Source organism: Phyllobates terribilis, unplaced genomic scaffold (assembly GCF_046119375.1).
Source record: "Phyllobates terribilis strain yellow unplaced genomic scaffold, ASM4611937v1 Scaffold_1__5_contigs__length_1240528914, whole genome shotgun sequence".
Classification (NCBI taxonomy): domain Eukaryota; kingdom Metazoa; phylum Chordata; class Amphibia; order Anura; family Dendrobatidae; genus Phyllobates; species Phyllobates terribilis.
The window spans coordinates 1,116,019,377-1,116,035,423 of NW_027362761.1; positions in this window are offsets into that span (position 1 = coordinate 1,116,019,377).

Sequence of the window (16,047 nt, forward strand, 5' to 3'; positions counted from 1 at the left end):
CGATGCAAACTCAAGTAGCGAGCACTTGCGCTCAAGAATAATGACAACTTATTCAATATGATGACCTAATGTAAACAAATTCTGTGCCGTACCTCTGGGTTCAAAATGTTCACTATACACCTTAATAAAATCCTTGAGGGGTATAGTTTCCAAAATGGGGACACTTGTGGGGGAGCTCCACTGTTTAGGCACATCACGGGCTCTCCAAACGCGACATGGTGTGCGCTAACAAATTGAATGGAAAATCGGCTCAAATTGTTAGCGGATGCCATGTTGCGTTTGGAGAGCCCCTGTGTGCCCAAACATTGGAGCTCCCCCACAAGTGACCCCATTTTGGAAACTAGACCCCCCAAGGCACCTATCTAGATGCATAGTGAGCACTTGGAACCCCAGGTGTTTCACAAATTGATTCATAAAAATGAAAAAGTGTTTTTTTTTTCACTTTTTCATTTTTACGAATCAATTTGTGAAGCACCTGGGGGTTCCAAGTGCTCACTATGCATCTAGAAAGGTGCCTTGGGGGGTCTAGTTTCCAAAATGGGGTCACTTGTGGGGGAGCTCCAAAGTTTGGGCACAGAGGGGCTCTCCAAACACAATGTGGTGTCCGCTAACAATTTGAGCCGATTTTCCATTCAATTTGTTAGCGGATACCATGTTGCATTTAGAGAGTCCCTGTGTGCCCAAACTTTGGAGCTCCCCCACAAGTGACCCCATTTTGGAAACTAGACCCCCCAAGGCACCTATCTAGATGCATAGTGAGCACTTGGAACCCCCAGGTGCTTCACAAATTGATTCGTAAAAATGAAAAAGTGAAAAAAAAAACACTTTTTCATTTTTATGAATCAATTTGTGAAGCACCTGGGGTTCCAAGTGCTCACTATGAATCTAGATAGGTGCCTTGGGGGGTCTAGTTTCCAAAATGGGGTCACTTGTGGGGAAGCTCCAATGTTTGGGCACACAGGGACTCTCCAAATGCAACATGATATCCGCTAACAAATTGTCGGCTCAATTTGTTAGCGGATATCATGTTGCATTTGGAGAGTCCCTGTGTGCCCAAACATTGGAGCTCCCCCACAAGTGACCCCATTTTGGAAACTAGACCCCCCAAGGCACCTATCTAGATGCATAGTGAGCACTTGGAATCCCAGGTGTTTCACAAATTGATTCATAAAAATGAAAAAGTGTTTTTTTTTTTCACTTTTTCATTTTTACGAATCAATTTGTGAAGCACCTGGGGGTTCCAAGTGCTCACTATGCATCTAGAAAGGTGCCTTGGGGGGTCTAGTTTCCAAAATGGGGTCACTTGTGGGGGAGCTCCAAAGTTTGGGCACAGAGGGGCTCTCCAAACGCAATGTGGTGCCCGCTAACAATTTGAGCCGATTTTCCAATTTGTTAGCGGATACCATGTTGCATTTAGAGAGTCCCTGTGTGCCCAAACATTGGAGCTCCCCCACAAGTGACCCCATTTTGGAAACTAGACCCCCCAAGGCACCTATCTAGATGCATAGTGAGCACTTGGAACCCCTAGGTGCTTCACAAATTGATTCGTAAAAATGAAAAAGTGTTTTTTTTTTTCACTTTTTCATTTTTACGAATCAATTTGTGAAGCACCTGGGGGTTCCAAGTGCTCACTGTGCATCTAGAAAGGTGCCTTGGGGGGTCTAGTTTCCAAAATGGGGTCACTTGTGGGGGAGCTCCAAAGTTTGGGCACAGAGGGGCTCTCCAAACGCAATGTGGTGTCCGCTAACAATTTGAGCCGATTTTCCATTCAATTTGTTAGCGGATACCATGTTGCATTTAGAGAGTCCCTGTGTGCCCAAACATTGGAGCTCCCCCACAAGTGACCCCATTTTGGAAACTAGACCCCCCAAGGCACCTATCTAGATGCATAGTGAGCACTTGGAACCCCTAGGTGCTTCACAAATTGATTCGTAAAAATGAAAAAGTGTTTTTTTTTTCACTTTTTCATTTTTACGAATCAATTTGTGAAGCACCTGGGGGTTCCAAGTGCTCACTATGCATCTAGATAGGTGCCTTGGGGGGTCTAGTTTCCAAAATGGGGTCACTTGTGGGGGAGCTCCAAAGTTTGGGCACACAGGGGCTCTCCAAAACAACATGGCGTCCGCTAATTATTCAAGCAAATTTTACAATCAAAAAGTCAAATGGCGCTCCTTCCCTTCCGAGCCCTGCCGTGCGCCCAAACAGTGTTTTTTTCCCAAAATATTGGATATCTGCGTGCCCAGGGGAAATTGCACAACAAATTTTGGGGTCCATTTTTTCTTGTTACCCCTGTGAAAATATAAAAAATTGGGTCTAAAGTAACATTTTTGTGAAAAAAGTTAAATGTTCATTTTTTTCTTCCACATTCAAAAAATTCCTGTGAAGCACCTGAAGGGTTAATAAAGTTCTTGAATGTGGTTTTGAGCACCTTGAGGGGTGCAGTTTTTAGAATGGTGTCACTTTTGGGTATTTTCTGTCAAAAAGACCTCTCCAAGTGACTTCAAATGTGATGTGGTCCCTAAAAAAATGGTTTTGTAAATTTTGTTGGAAAAATGAGAAATCGCTGGTCAACTTTTAACCCTTATAGCTCCCTAACAAAAAAAAATTTTGGTTCCAAAATTGTGCTGATGTAAAGTAGACATGTGGGAAATGTTATTTATTAACTCTTTTGTGTGACATATCGCTCTGATTTCAGGGCTTAAAAATTCAAATTTTGAAAATTGCAAAGTTTTCAAATTTTTGCCAAATTTCCGTTTTTTTTACAAATAAACGCAAGTGATATCGAAGAAATTTTTCCACAATAATGAAGTACAATATGTCACGAAAAAACAATCTCAGAATCAGGGGGATCCGTTGAAGCGTCCCAGAGTAATTACCTCATAAAGTGACAGTGGTCAGAATTGTAAAAATTGGCCCGGTCATTAACGTGCAAACCACCCGCGGGGCTTAAGGGGTTAATATCAATTGTTTCTGCAGTTTTACAGAAATGGCGTACAAATACAAAAAGATGGGATTTTGGCATAAAAAGTAGCTAATACTACCCTCTAGTCGATACAATGGGGATTGCAGCTGAAATTATTTGCACCCAAGGGACACTAAAGGGACAATCTCTCTTAGCTCTATTAACCCCTTCAGGACCCAGCCTATTTTGACCCTAAAGACCTTGACATTTTTGTCAATTCTGACCAGTGTCCCTTTACGAAGTAAAAACTCTGGAACACTTCAACGGATCCTAGCGATTCTGAGATTGTTTTTTCGTGACATATTGGGCTTCATGTTAGTATTAAATTTAGGTCGATAATATTTGCGTTTATTTGTGAAAAAATCCAAAATTTGGAAAAAATTTTGAAAATTTCACAATTTTCAAATTTTGAATTTTTTTGGGCTATCCAAACGCGACATGGTGTCCGCTAACAGATTGAACGGAAAATCGGCTCAAATTGTTAGCGGACACCATGTCGCGTTTGGAGAGCCCCTGTGTGCCTAAACATTGGAGCTCCCCCACAAGTGACCCCATTTTGGGAACTAGACCCCCCAGGGAACTTATCTAGATGCATAGTAAGCATTTTGAACCCCCAGGTGCTTCACAAATTGTGTAGTGTATGTCAGGTTGGTGTGCGGTGTGGTATAGTGTAGTGTATACACCACACACACTACAACACACACACCAACCTGACATAGCCTCCTCAGCTGAGTACGCCCTAGACTGGGATGAGCGGGACGGGCGGAACATTTTGTGTGCTGTGTGCAAAAAAAAAAAAAATTGAAACTTTATTATAGTGTGAGTGTACGTGTGTGTGTGTGTGTGTGTGTGTGTGAGTGCTTGGTATAACCTTCTGCAGTCAAGTGTGGGGACTAAAGTGAAAGTGAAACTGCCAATCGGAGGGGTCCTAGGCACGGGGGGGGGTTAATCCACCCCCCGTGGGGTCAACTACAGGTTGTCCAGTTGCAGTAGCAACTGTGACACCTGAGCGACCCCGCTTAGGCGCTGCAGGGGCGCGATCCCTCCATGTCACAGACGCTGTGACATGGGTCGGGAACGCATCGGTTTCCATGTCACAGACGCTGTGACACGGGTCGGGAAGGGGTTAATATCTATGGAAGTATGGGGGGCAGCAGTTTTGAACTAAGGAGTGGCTAACTATACTGTTGTTTAGGACCCATGTAGATGAAACAACTGTGGCCATTAAACGACAACTGATTGGTTATAACTTATTTACAAGCTAAGAGGCAGTTGTTTAATGGTGAACAGGCCAAAAGGAATTTTATGAGCACAGAACGGAAGTTAATGCGATCGTTCTGTGCACATGAGGTATCATCTTTATCGGCAGCACATCACATGTTTACACAGGATGTTCTGCTGCAGAGAACAATTATTTTATTGTCGGCATGAACGAATTTGTGTTTTGTGCATTCGTTGTGTCAATGCCGACATTTGTTTGAGACGGTAACAGTCGAATTGGCGTTCATATAAATGAAAATAAATAAAATCAACTTAAGAAAAAGTGAACGTTTTAGCTGACCGATCATAAATTAATTTGGTTATTTTGAACTTATTGTCTGATAATTGATTGAAAGAAAGATAGTTAGTTGCAACAGCCCTGACACCACCTTACACACAATAAAAACATTGCTCTGCCCCGACACTTGATGTCAGGGGGAGAGAAGAGTTGGGCTGTTTGAAATTTTTTGCTTACTCTGCTCTCCCCATAGAGAACATTTAGAACACATCAACACTCGGCCGACCCTACATACGTGTGTGTGGGAGTCGGGGGTATTTTCCCAACAGTTATGTAATCTGGGCACCTTAATGATCGTGTATCAAACAATTGTTCAGTGGTTCTTCAAACTAATCTTATCTAATTTATACGTGTAAGAGGGTGTGCCGTGGAAGATGAGACTGCCACCTACTGCCCAAACGGAACCTTGCGGAACCAAACAGAGAATGGGGAGTGTTTTGAGAAGAACTAGTCTAGATGGAGCACCAGGTCAGGTGACATTCGTCACGCAGTTTCCCGATATAAAAGGCTAGAGTGACAAGACGGGAAGAGATTTGGTGCCAACGAGAAACAGCGGAAAGACGTGTGCTCGAGGGAACGCCGCTGCCGAGATACTGGGATGCACTCGGGGGTCCACACAAGTGGGCTGCAGTGAGATCAAGACAAGGCAAGCTCCGTGGACCAGACCACACCAGTCAAGATCCAAGGCTCAGCCATCGTCCGTCCGGACCCAACACATGGCCATCACAGGTCAAGCACCAAAGATCTGGTGAGGACCCGAATCCGGAAGGTAACACCTGCGGCAGTGACCAGGAGGCGCGAGTAAACCGGGCCGATACTTCCGACATTGACGTACAGTACCGGGATCAGTCAGGGGTGGTAAAACAGATGGGGTGAGACCGGCCAGAATGCGGGAGGACCGGAGAGCATTGATTGACTTTGTCTGAAAGACTTGCGACCTAGCGGGAAGAATCAGAGTTCCCCTGCTAGTTCCTGGAAGATAAAGGGGATCGTTGTTGACACCCTTATTACTGTGAACATTAGAAACTAAATATAATGTAGTGAATTCGCGCTGTAAGAGTTATGGTGCGTTGATAACAACTTTGCTATTATTGTATATTGTATATTGAATATAGTACTCTGCAAGTACCCGGTTCCCCACGATGTACTTTCTGTTCAAATCACCCCCTTCCTATATTTGCACCCGGAGAATAAATAGCTAGGTTGGTTACTTCCGCCTTGTCCTTGTGTGCATGTTGCATCCAGTGACCTGCTTAAATACAGCCATTTTAAAGGGGTTGTTTGACAAGAAACAAGTTAGGATAGGTGATAACTTGTTGGTCAGTGAGGTTCTGACCGCTGGGACTTGCACTGATCTGCAGAATGGTATACGTACATTATACGTCAGCACACTGGGATTAATGAGTACATGAACTCCACTATAGCTGTAAACGTTAAAAATGTTAGGTAATTAGCATTTTTTTTTATCAAAGAATGCAAAAGCCATCCAACTATGTCAAGGTGTACCTACTGTGCTGCTCACCATTATTGGCACCCCTTCATTTTTTTCATAGACTGTACAGTATCTTCAGAAATAAATGGAAATGTACCACAGTGATATCCTCAGGATTTTTTAGTTAGTGGTCCACAGTAATACAATAACAATAAAACATTGTTTTTCAACTTCCATGTTGCAATTTCAAAGAAGAAATCGAATAAATATCATGTGCAGCAATAAAGGCACCCCTAATTAATACTTGGTAGCACACCCTTTGGCATTGATAACAGCCTCCAAACGTTTCTTGTAGCCATCTATAAGCTTCTTGCACTTTTCAGCTGGAATTTTCTCCCACTCTTCCTTTGCAGTTTGTTCAAGCTCTTGAATGTTTGCAGGGTTCTTTTTCCCAATGGCAGATTTCAGCTCACCCCAAAGATATTCAATTGGATTGAGGTCAGGACTCACTGCTGGCCATTTTAAACAGTCCATTCTTCTTTCTCAACCATTCCTGTGTACCTTTGAATGTGTACTTTAGATATTGCTGGAGGACCCATGATCTTCGACTCAAATCAAGTTTTCTTACAATGGGTAGGATATTTCGATCTAAAATGTCTTGATAATTCTTTGATTTCATGATTCCTGTGATACAAGCAAGGCCTCCAGTACCAGATGCAGCAAAAGAACCCCACAGCATTGTGGATCCTCCACCATACTTAACTGTTGGTATGGTGTTCTTTTCCTTATAAGCTTCATTGAGCCGTTTGTAAACAACCTGTTGCTTTGCATTGCCAAAAAGCTCTATTTTTGTTTCATCTGTCCCCAGAACATTTTCTTAGAAGGATTATAGTTTGTCAAGGTACTCTTTGGCAAAGATCAGTCATTCCTTATTTTTCAGCAATGGTTTCTTCCTTGTGCTTCGCCCATAAAGCTCTGCTTGCTTTAGTGTGCGGCGTATGGTACATGTTGAAACCATGACCCCAGACTGTTTCAGGTTCACCTTCAGGTCTTTGAATGTTTGACGTGGTGTTTTTTCCACCATTCGCATCAACCTTCGAAGACATCTCTTGTCAATTTTCCTCTTTCCCCCACGTCCAGGGAGGTTCTTGACTGTTCCATGCTTGGCAAACTTCTTAATAACATTGTGTACTATTGAATCTGGGGTACCAAAGTCTTTGGAAATGGCCTGATACCCTTTGGAATTCTAGTGTTTGCTAATAATAGCAGTTCTGATGTCCTCAGACAGCTCCTTTGTCTTCACTATTGTGACAAAGGAACAGGGCCTACCATGTGGCTTTTTAAAACACTGAAGTCATCATTCATTGGCTAATTCATGTTACATGGGCACAGACAATTAATCACCAGTGAATCTCTTTTGTGATTTACCACAGGCGTGTCAAAATGTCTTTCCATTCTAAATTAATGTAAAGGGTGCCAATACCAGTGACACAGCAAGTGTTAGGTTTTTCTATTTTTCCCTCCCAATGTTTTATGTTTTAAAGTATTGTTTATCATTTGCTCTTTTGTATTTAACACAAGTGCCCTATACAATAAAACTGTTTCACTTGATTCATTTTTTTCAGGAGATATTCCCCATTATATACTTAACCCCTTTCTGACCTTGTCAGTAATAGTACGTAGCTGTGCCCTGGGCCTATAGGGCCAGCTACGTACTATTCCGCGTGCTGCGATCGCCCCCGCACACAAGCAGTGCAGGGCGATCGCCGCCGGGTGTCAGCTGATTGTTACAGCTGATACCCGGTGCTATGTGCAGGAAGCGGTCCGGCACCGCTCCCTGCACATTAACCCTCGCAATGCTGCGATCAAAGTCAATCACAGCATTGCGGTGGCAAGGGGAGGTGATCGCTATACTCACCTCTCCTGTCGGCGTCCAGCGATGTCTGTGGCGGCTTCCGGATGTTGCCTTGACGACCTGATGTCGTCATGACAACATCCGGGTCACTAGGAGGTAGGATGTTACTTTGGTCATGCGCAGTGCATGACCAAAGTAATGTCTCCCTGTGTGCAGCGCTGACAGGCTGCATGGCATAGGGAGCTGCTGCTTTCTATGCTATGCAGCCGATGAGGCTGAAAAAAGTGAAAGTCCCATAGTGGGACAATGTGTAAGAGTAAAAAAAAAAAAAGTGAAAAAAAAAAAAAAAAAATTGTAAAAATATAAAAAAAAAATGAAAAATAATCCCCAAAAAATAAAAATATATTTATTATGAAAAAAAAAAAGAAACCAATAAAAGTACACATATTTGGTATCGCCGTGTTCGGAACAACCTGACCTATAAAACTGTCCCAGTAGTTAACCCCTTTAGTGAACACGGTAAAAAAAAAAAAAAAGCAAAAAACAATGCTTTATCATCATACCGCCAAACAAAAAATGGAGCAACATGCGATCAAAAAGACGAATGTAAATAAAAATGTTACCGCTGAAAACATCATCTTGTCCCGCAAAAAACAAGCTGCCACACAGCTCCATCATCCGAAAAATAAAAAAGTTATAGCTCTCAGAATAAAGCGATACAAAAAAATTATTTCTTCTAGAAAATAGTTTTTATTGTGTAAAAGTGCCAAAAATAAAAAAACTGTATAAATGTGGTACCGCTGTAAACGTACTGATCCGAAGAATAATGCATTATCAATTTTACCACACGCGGAACGGCATAAACCCCCCCCCAAAAAAAACAATTCCTGAATTGCTGGTTTTTGTTTATGCTGCCTCCCAAAAATCGGAATAGAAAGCAATGAAAAAATGGCACATGCCCGAAAATGGTACCAATAAAAACGTCAACTTGTCCCACAAAAAACAAGCTGTCACATGACTCTGTCACCAAAATATGGAAAAATTATAGCTCTCAAAATATGGTGATGCAAAAACTAGTCTTTGCAAAAAAAGCGTCATTTAGTGTGTGACAGCTGTCAAGCATAAAAACCCGATATGAATCTGGTATTGCTTTAATCACACTGACACGAAGAATAAAGTCGTCTAATCACTTATACCGCACGAGGAACGGTGTAAAAAAATAAACTCTAGGGTTGTGTTAGGGTTGTATTAGGGTTGGGGTTAGGCTTGTATTAGGGTTGGGGTCAGGGTTGTATTAGGGTTGGGATCAGGGTTGTATTAGGGTTAGGGTTGGGCTAGGGTTAGGGTTGGGCTAGGTTTAGCGTTGGGGTTGTATTAGGGTTGGGTTTAGGGTTGGGATTTTTTTAAAAGTAAAGAAAAAAAAAATGATGACAATATGGTGAACAGTGTTGAGCGCAAGTGCTCGCTACTTCAGTTTGCATCGGGTGCTCAGTTATGCACTGAGTATCGCGGGTGTTCGAGTGACATGCTCGAGTCTCTGCCCCATATGCTTCGCGGCCAAAAAAAACATTGCTGGAATCGCCTGCCATGCTCAAGGGACTCAAGCACCCGTGATACATGATGCATATCTGAGTACCCAATGCAAACTCAAGTAGCAAGCACTTGCGCTCAAGACTAATGACAACTTATTCAATATGATGACCTAATGTTATCAAATTCTGTCGTACCTCTGGGTTCAAAATGTACACTATACCCCTTGATAAAATCCTTGAGGGGTCTATTTTCCAAAATAGAGTCAATTGTGAGGGGTTTACACTATTTAGGCACATCAGGGGCTCTCGAAATGCAACATGGCGTCCACTCTTGATTACAGCCAATTTTGCGTTCAAAAAGTCACACAGTGCTCCTTCCCTTCTGAACCCTGACATGCGCTCAAACAGTGTATTTTCCCCACATATGAGGTATTGGCGTACTCAGGAGAAATAGCACAACAGTTTTTAGGTTCCATTTTCTCCTCTTACCCTTGGGAAACTAAAAAATTTGGGGCTAAAAGATCATTTTTGTGGAAAAAGTTAGATTTTTTTATTTTCACGGCTTCATGTTCTAAACTTCTGTGAAGCACCTGGGGGTTAAGGGTGCTCACCACACATCTAGATAAGTTCCCTGAAGGGTCTAGTTTCCAAAATGGTGTCACTTATGGGGGGTTTCCACTGTTTAGGCACATTAAGGGCTCTCTAAACGCAACATGACGTCCGCTAATTATTCAAGCAAATTTTACATTCAAAAAGTCAAATGGCGCTCCTTCCCTTCCGAGCCCTGCCGTGCGCCCAAACAGTGTTTTTTCCCCACGTATGGGTTATATGTGTGCTCAGGGGAAATTGCACAACAAAATTTTGGGTGCATTTTTTCCTGTTACCCCTGAAAAAATAAAAAAATTGTGGTCTAAAGTAACATCTTTAAATGTTCATTTTTTTTCTTCCCCATTCCAAAAATTCTTGTGAAGCATGTGAAGGGTTAATAAACTTCTTGAGTGTGGTTTCCAGCACCTTGAGGGGTGCAGTTTTTAGAATGGTGTCACTTTTGGGTATTTTCTGTCATAAAGGCCCCTCAAAGTCACTTCAAATGTGATGTGGTCCCTAAAAAAATGGTTTTGTAAATTTTATTGGAAAAATGAGAAATCGCTAATCAACTTTTAACCCTTATAGTGCACTAATAAAAAAAAGTTTTGGCTCCAAAATTGGGCTGATGTAAAGTAGACATGTGGGAAATGTTATTTATTAACTATTTTGTGTGACATATCTCTCTGATTTAACGGAAGAAAAATAGAAATTTTGAAAATTGTGAAATTTTCAAAATTTTCGCTGAATTTCCATTTTTTTCACAAATAAACGCAATTGATATCGAAGAAATTTTACCACTATCATAAAGTACAATATGTCACGAAAAAACAATGTCAGAATCAGGGGGATCCGTTGAAGCATTTCAGAGTAATTACCTCATAAAGTGACAGTGGTCAGAATTGTAAAAATTGGCCTGGTCATTAACGTGCAAACCACCATCGGGGATAAAGGGGTTAAACGTCATGGGTGCCAATAACGATGAGCAGGACTGTAAATATGGACGGTGATGTGGGCGGGGTTATACAGGGCTCAGTATTCTGAGCTCTGCTAGATCTGCAGCAGAGAAAACAGTGATTGTATCACAACTGCTGCACGCAGTAACCTAAGTGACACATCACTGGAATCCGTGTCTCAGCACCTATCACATGGTGCTGACAGATTACATAGCAAAAACCTGCTGACAGATTCCTTTCACGAATTGCACAATTCTTAATACATTTGGCATATTTTGCTCAACAAATATTTAGTTTAAAGAAGTTTTCCAGTTTAAAAAAAAACCCTGTCCCTGGCTCTATTTTCTTTAACAAAACAAACAAACTGTGCCTTATTCATACTCCCCGGGTCCGATGAAGAGTTTCCGCTGCTGCTCCCACTGTCTGTTATTGTCTGAAGCAATGACATCACGTCAATAGCACCTGATCTCAGCAGCTCTAAGCTACTTGTGATGTCAAATTGGGCAGAACCGCTGAGCTCAATGATTGGCTGCAGCACTGTCAACATGACGTCAGGCCAGCAGACAATAACCGGCACTGAGAGCAGCAGTGGTAACTCATTGCTGGACCCAAGGAGGGTGAGCAAAGCACATGTTTTTTTAAAACAAACTGCAGCCGAGAGAGAGAGAGGTTTTCGGACACCAGAAAACGACTTTAAGATTGAAGCATGATAGCCAGTATTAATAAATTCCCCCCATGTAGCTTTGGTGCATGATTAGTGCCATGTGGTATATTGATGCCTGCAATAACTGCACTTACAGCTGCAGCAGAAGTGGGCATTTAGGGATTTATTTTACCTCTGTATTGAGGAGGAAGCAGAGCTCCCACCCATTTTTCAGCACGTGCTATACTTATGGAGTGTTGTCCCGCAGTAATTTGTAGGGGACAATCCTAAGTCTGTATAATAGACAGACCTTCTCCAGGGTATTCTCCGAGGCTTGTCTGCCCACCACACTAATGACTCCATTTCCAAAGATTTGTACAGCGACATCACAGTTTATTACATGCTTTTAATTAACATTTTTTCGTGGAACAAACATGAGCCCATCACACAAGTATGGACACTGCCGGCCAACATAGCCGTCTGCTTAATAGCAGCATTCCTGGCAGAAAATGAGCCGGCGGTACTGGACAGACCTGGAGACTGCACAGCACAATCACACCCGGTTTTATTATATTCTTCTTACACTTTATTGCTTTCTATAATTCAGTACAAATGGTGATAAAATTATTAAGACAGGCCATGAACAATGAATAAAACAGAACATTTCTCCTAAAACCTCACCTGCAAACATAAATCCTGTTTTTTTTTTCTCCTGTTAAAGGATTTATTCAGACGTTATATAATGATGATCTAATCCTAAATTGTTGGGGGTCTGACCTCCGGCATTCCCACTGATCAGCTGATTGCAGCTCCCGCTGATGTAGACAGAGTAGTCCATGTGATGCTGGTTATAGTCACTTCTCACAGACAAGCAGTGAAGCAGTCAAGAAGTCTGGGGTCAAATACCAAGAAATGTGACACCTGGAGGAAGCCCAGCAGGCCCAGCTTGTGATTGGGTCACTAGTCAATCCTTAATTCGCATGGGTATAGTCCAGCCATCTAGTCCCTGATTTGGCGGCTGGCCTATCCCATTCTCAATTCTGACAGCCCAGTACACCCCTGCCATCTATTGGGCGGCTGACCTGTCACTCACTGAGTTCCTAGGACACAGTGAGCGGCGGATTGGTGACAATTCGGCTCCATAGACTGACTAGTGGCCATTCTCGGCTACTGCAGTTCGGATGCGGGAACTGCACCTAGGCCAATAATAGGGCCCTGCTTCGTTCCACACATGCTCGGCTCTCTCCATATACTTTTCTGTAACTTCTGAAAATCACCAAGCATTCTTCTAAGAGATTTGTGAAATTAACCCTAGTGGTAAGCTCCAAAAAGGTCTGCCTTTTCGTGGTCTTTTGGGAGCCCTTTCTGTGTCAGAGCCTTGCCCACCAGAGGATCCGCCGTGACCTGGCTGCAATGCCAGTTTGTGCCCTTTTGACAGCTTGCAGGTTAAATCTTACGAGATCATGCACAGCTCTGGATAATAATTCTCCTGATTTGTTGCTGGAATGTTTTAAATTTTGGAAAGTTTTGCTACTTTCTATGAAATGTGAGGAAAATATTATGTCACTTGGAATTACTTCAAATCTCCTGGCATCGGTAAGCGAATAAAGTAGTCAAGCTGCAGTGATGAATATCAGCTCTGGATACAATGGGAAAAGTGATGTGAATAGAAGACATTTCATTATAAGACACTTCATTAATTGAGGTAGAAAAATGCACAAAGTACTCTACAGGAAAAATATATATTTTTGTACTGTGTTAGCCAATAGATAGAAAAATATTAAGATTTGAGAGTCCTCAGTGTCCTTGTCTGGTCAGAGGCCTAGAAGTATGCAAAAAGTGTAAGGCACCATACAAGGGAGCGGCAACAGAGGTTGTCAATGGGTGTTAGATCCAGGTTTCAGTAAAAGCCAGAAGTTTAAGAGAATTTTAAAGGAGAAAGTCATGGATGTAGGGGAGTTTGTTATGCACTGATCGGGTGTTACAGAGGGCACAGTTAAAGGAAACAGGAGAAGACATGCACTGAATGTTAATGAGATTAGCAAAGTTTCTGTGGGTGGCAGAAAAGTAATTAAATTTACTAATACAAGGAGAGACCTGGTTTGTGGAGATGTCTCCTCTGACTACAAGATCAGAGTTAGTTTGATCAGACTTTGATAAGAGTGTAATCATATTTTCTCAGATGAGGAAAAGATGGAAAAAAAATGTCTCCATCTTCTCCATTCTGTCAGTCGGTGGAAATCGGACTGCACTCAGATGTCATCCGAGTGCAGTCTGATTTTTTCCACGGACTCATTGACTTCCATGGCCGAGTGTGATCCCATCTAGAGATGCAAATCGTGCATGCTGTGATTTTTTTCCTTGAACAAACTTTGTCTGAAGGAAAAATCTAACATGTGCATTGCCCCATAGATTTACATTTGCCTGAGTGTGATTCGATGTTTTGTTAGTTTGCACTCGGAATGAAAATGAAAATATGGTGGTCTGCACAAGCCCTAAAGGTAAGTAATGTTAAAAGTGCATTTAGAATTTGTGTCCATAATTTCTTGCCACATACAATATAGTTGTCTTTTAGGGCTCATGCACAAATCAAAACCGCTGGTAAGTCAACGCAAACAGAGGAGCAGTATAGACTTATAGCAGTCTATGGGAACCGCAGAATCATTCTGTATAATATAGATCCATAATGCTGCCAAGTGTTGTCCTAATATAAAGGTAAATTATAAATGCATGGAGCACTTTGGAAAAATATTAAGATTTGAGAGTCCTCAGTGGTTTATACCTTTTAATGGCTAACTGAAAAGATGATAACAAATTGCAAGCTTTCCAGACTACTCAGGTCTCTTCATCAGCCATAGAATAACACAAAATCTGAAGAGTCACATATTTATACACAACAGATCACAAGAATAATGCAATAGATGAGACAAGTGACGTGAAGCAGAATTATCAGTATGGAAGGGGGGATAAAGAGTTGTGGCTGTAAATATTGGAGCAGTTTATAGTTCAGGAGTGTGAAAGTGTTATTGTCCTTTGATTGAGGTCTGGTCCAGGGTTCTGATGCTCCCAAATGGTCTGAGGAGCACATTCCTTAGTTCATGTAGAAAGACATGAATCCATGCGACACATTCATTCCTACACTGAGTGTGTCAAAGGTTGTCATAAGTTTGTACTCCCAAATTTTTCTGTCTCTCTGAGATATGTGACTCTTCAGATTTTGCGTTATTCTACGGCTGATGAAGAGAACTGAGTAGTCTTGAAAGCTTGCAATTTGTTACCATCTTTTCAGTTAGCCATTAAAAGGTATCAACTAGTGATGAGCGAGCACTAAAATGCTCGGGTGCTCGAAGCTCGGGTCGAGCACATTGGAATACTCGGGTGCTCAACCCGAGCAACGAGCCCAATGTAAATCTATGGGAAACTCGAGCATTTTTCTGGTGGTCCCCCCGGCGGTCTGCAGAAGGTCAAAAATTGCCCAAATCGATGGGAACAGTGGTCAATTAAACGTCAGGCAGGCAGAATATATAGGCAGACAGGCAGGAAGGGTATATAGGAGGGTGCATGAAAAGCATAGCAGGGCACTTGGAACACACTAGTGCCCGCCGATTTTCAAGCCGGACGGCAATTCATCAGCGGCATACACCGGTACCCGACAATTTAGAACAGAAAGAATAGAGCATCACACATAGATTAGATAGAGAGAAACATGTCAGTCACATATATAATAAGTGCAGTGACAGTGTTGGTTACTGTACTTGTTATTTAGTGTTAAAATAAAGGATTTATTAAAAAAAAAATAATAGTGTTTTTGTCTCTTTAAAAAAGCCGGCCGGCAATTCATCAGCAGCATACACCGGTACCAGACAATTTAGAACAGAACGAATAGAGCATCACACATAGATTAGATAGATAGAAACATGTCAGTCACATATATAATAAGTACAGTGATAGTGTTGATTACTGTACTTGTCATTTAGTGTTAAAATAAAGGATTCATTAAAAAAAAAATTGGCGTGGGGTTCCCAATAATTTTAGTCTCTAGCGGAGGTTAAGCAGACGGCTGGGGCAGATGTTTGAAGCCTGGGAAGGGGGTAATAGCTTCCCAGGCTACTAATATCAGCCCCCAGCTGAATACCTAGCCTTTACTAGCTATTAAAATGGGGGACCCAAAAAAAAAAATGACGTGGGGTCCCCCCTATTTTAATAGCTAGCAAAGGCTAGGCAGACAGCTGGGGGCTGATATTAATAGCCCAGGGAGGGTGCCATGAATATTGGCCCCCTCCCAGGCTAGAAACACCAGCCGTCAGCTGCCCCAGAAATGGTGCATTCATAGGATGTGCCAATTCTGGCACTTAGCCTCGCTCTTCCCACTGCCCTGTAGCGGTGGCAGTGGGGTAATAGGGCTGGGGTTGATGTCAGCTTATAATGCCAGCTGACAGCAAGCCCAGGTTAGTAATGGAGAGGCGTCTATAAGACACCCCCATTACTAACCCCATAGTCAAAGTTAAAAAAAAACACAAACAC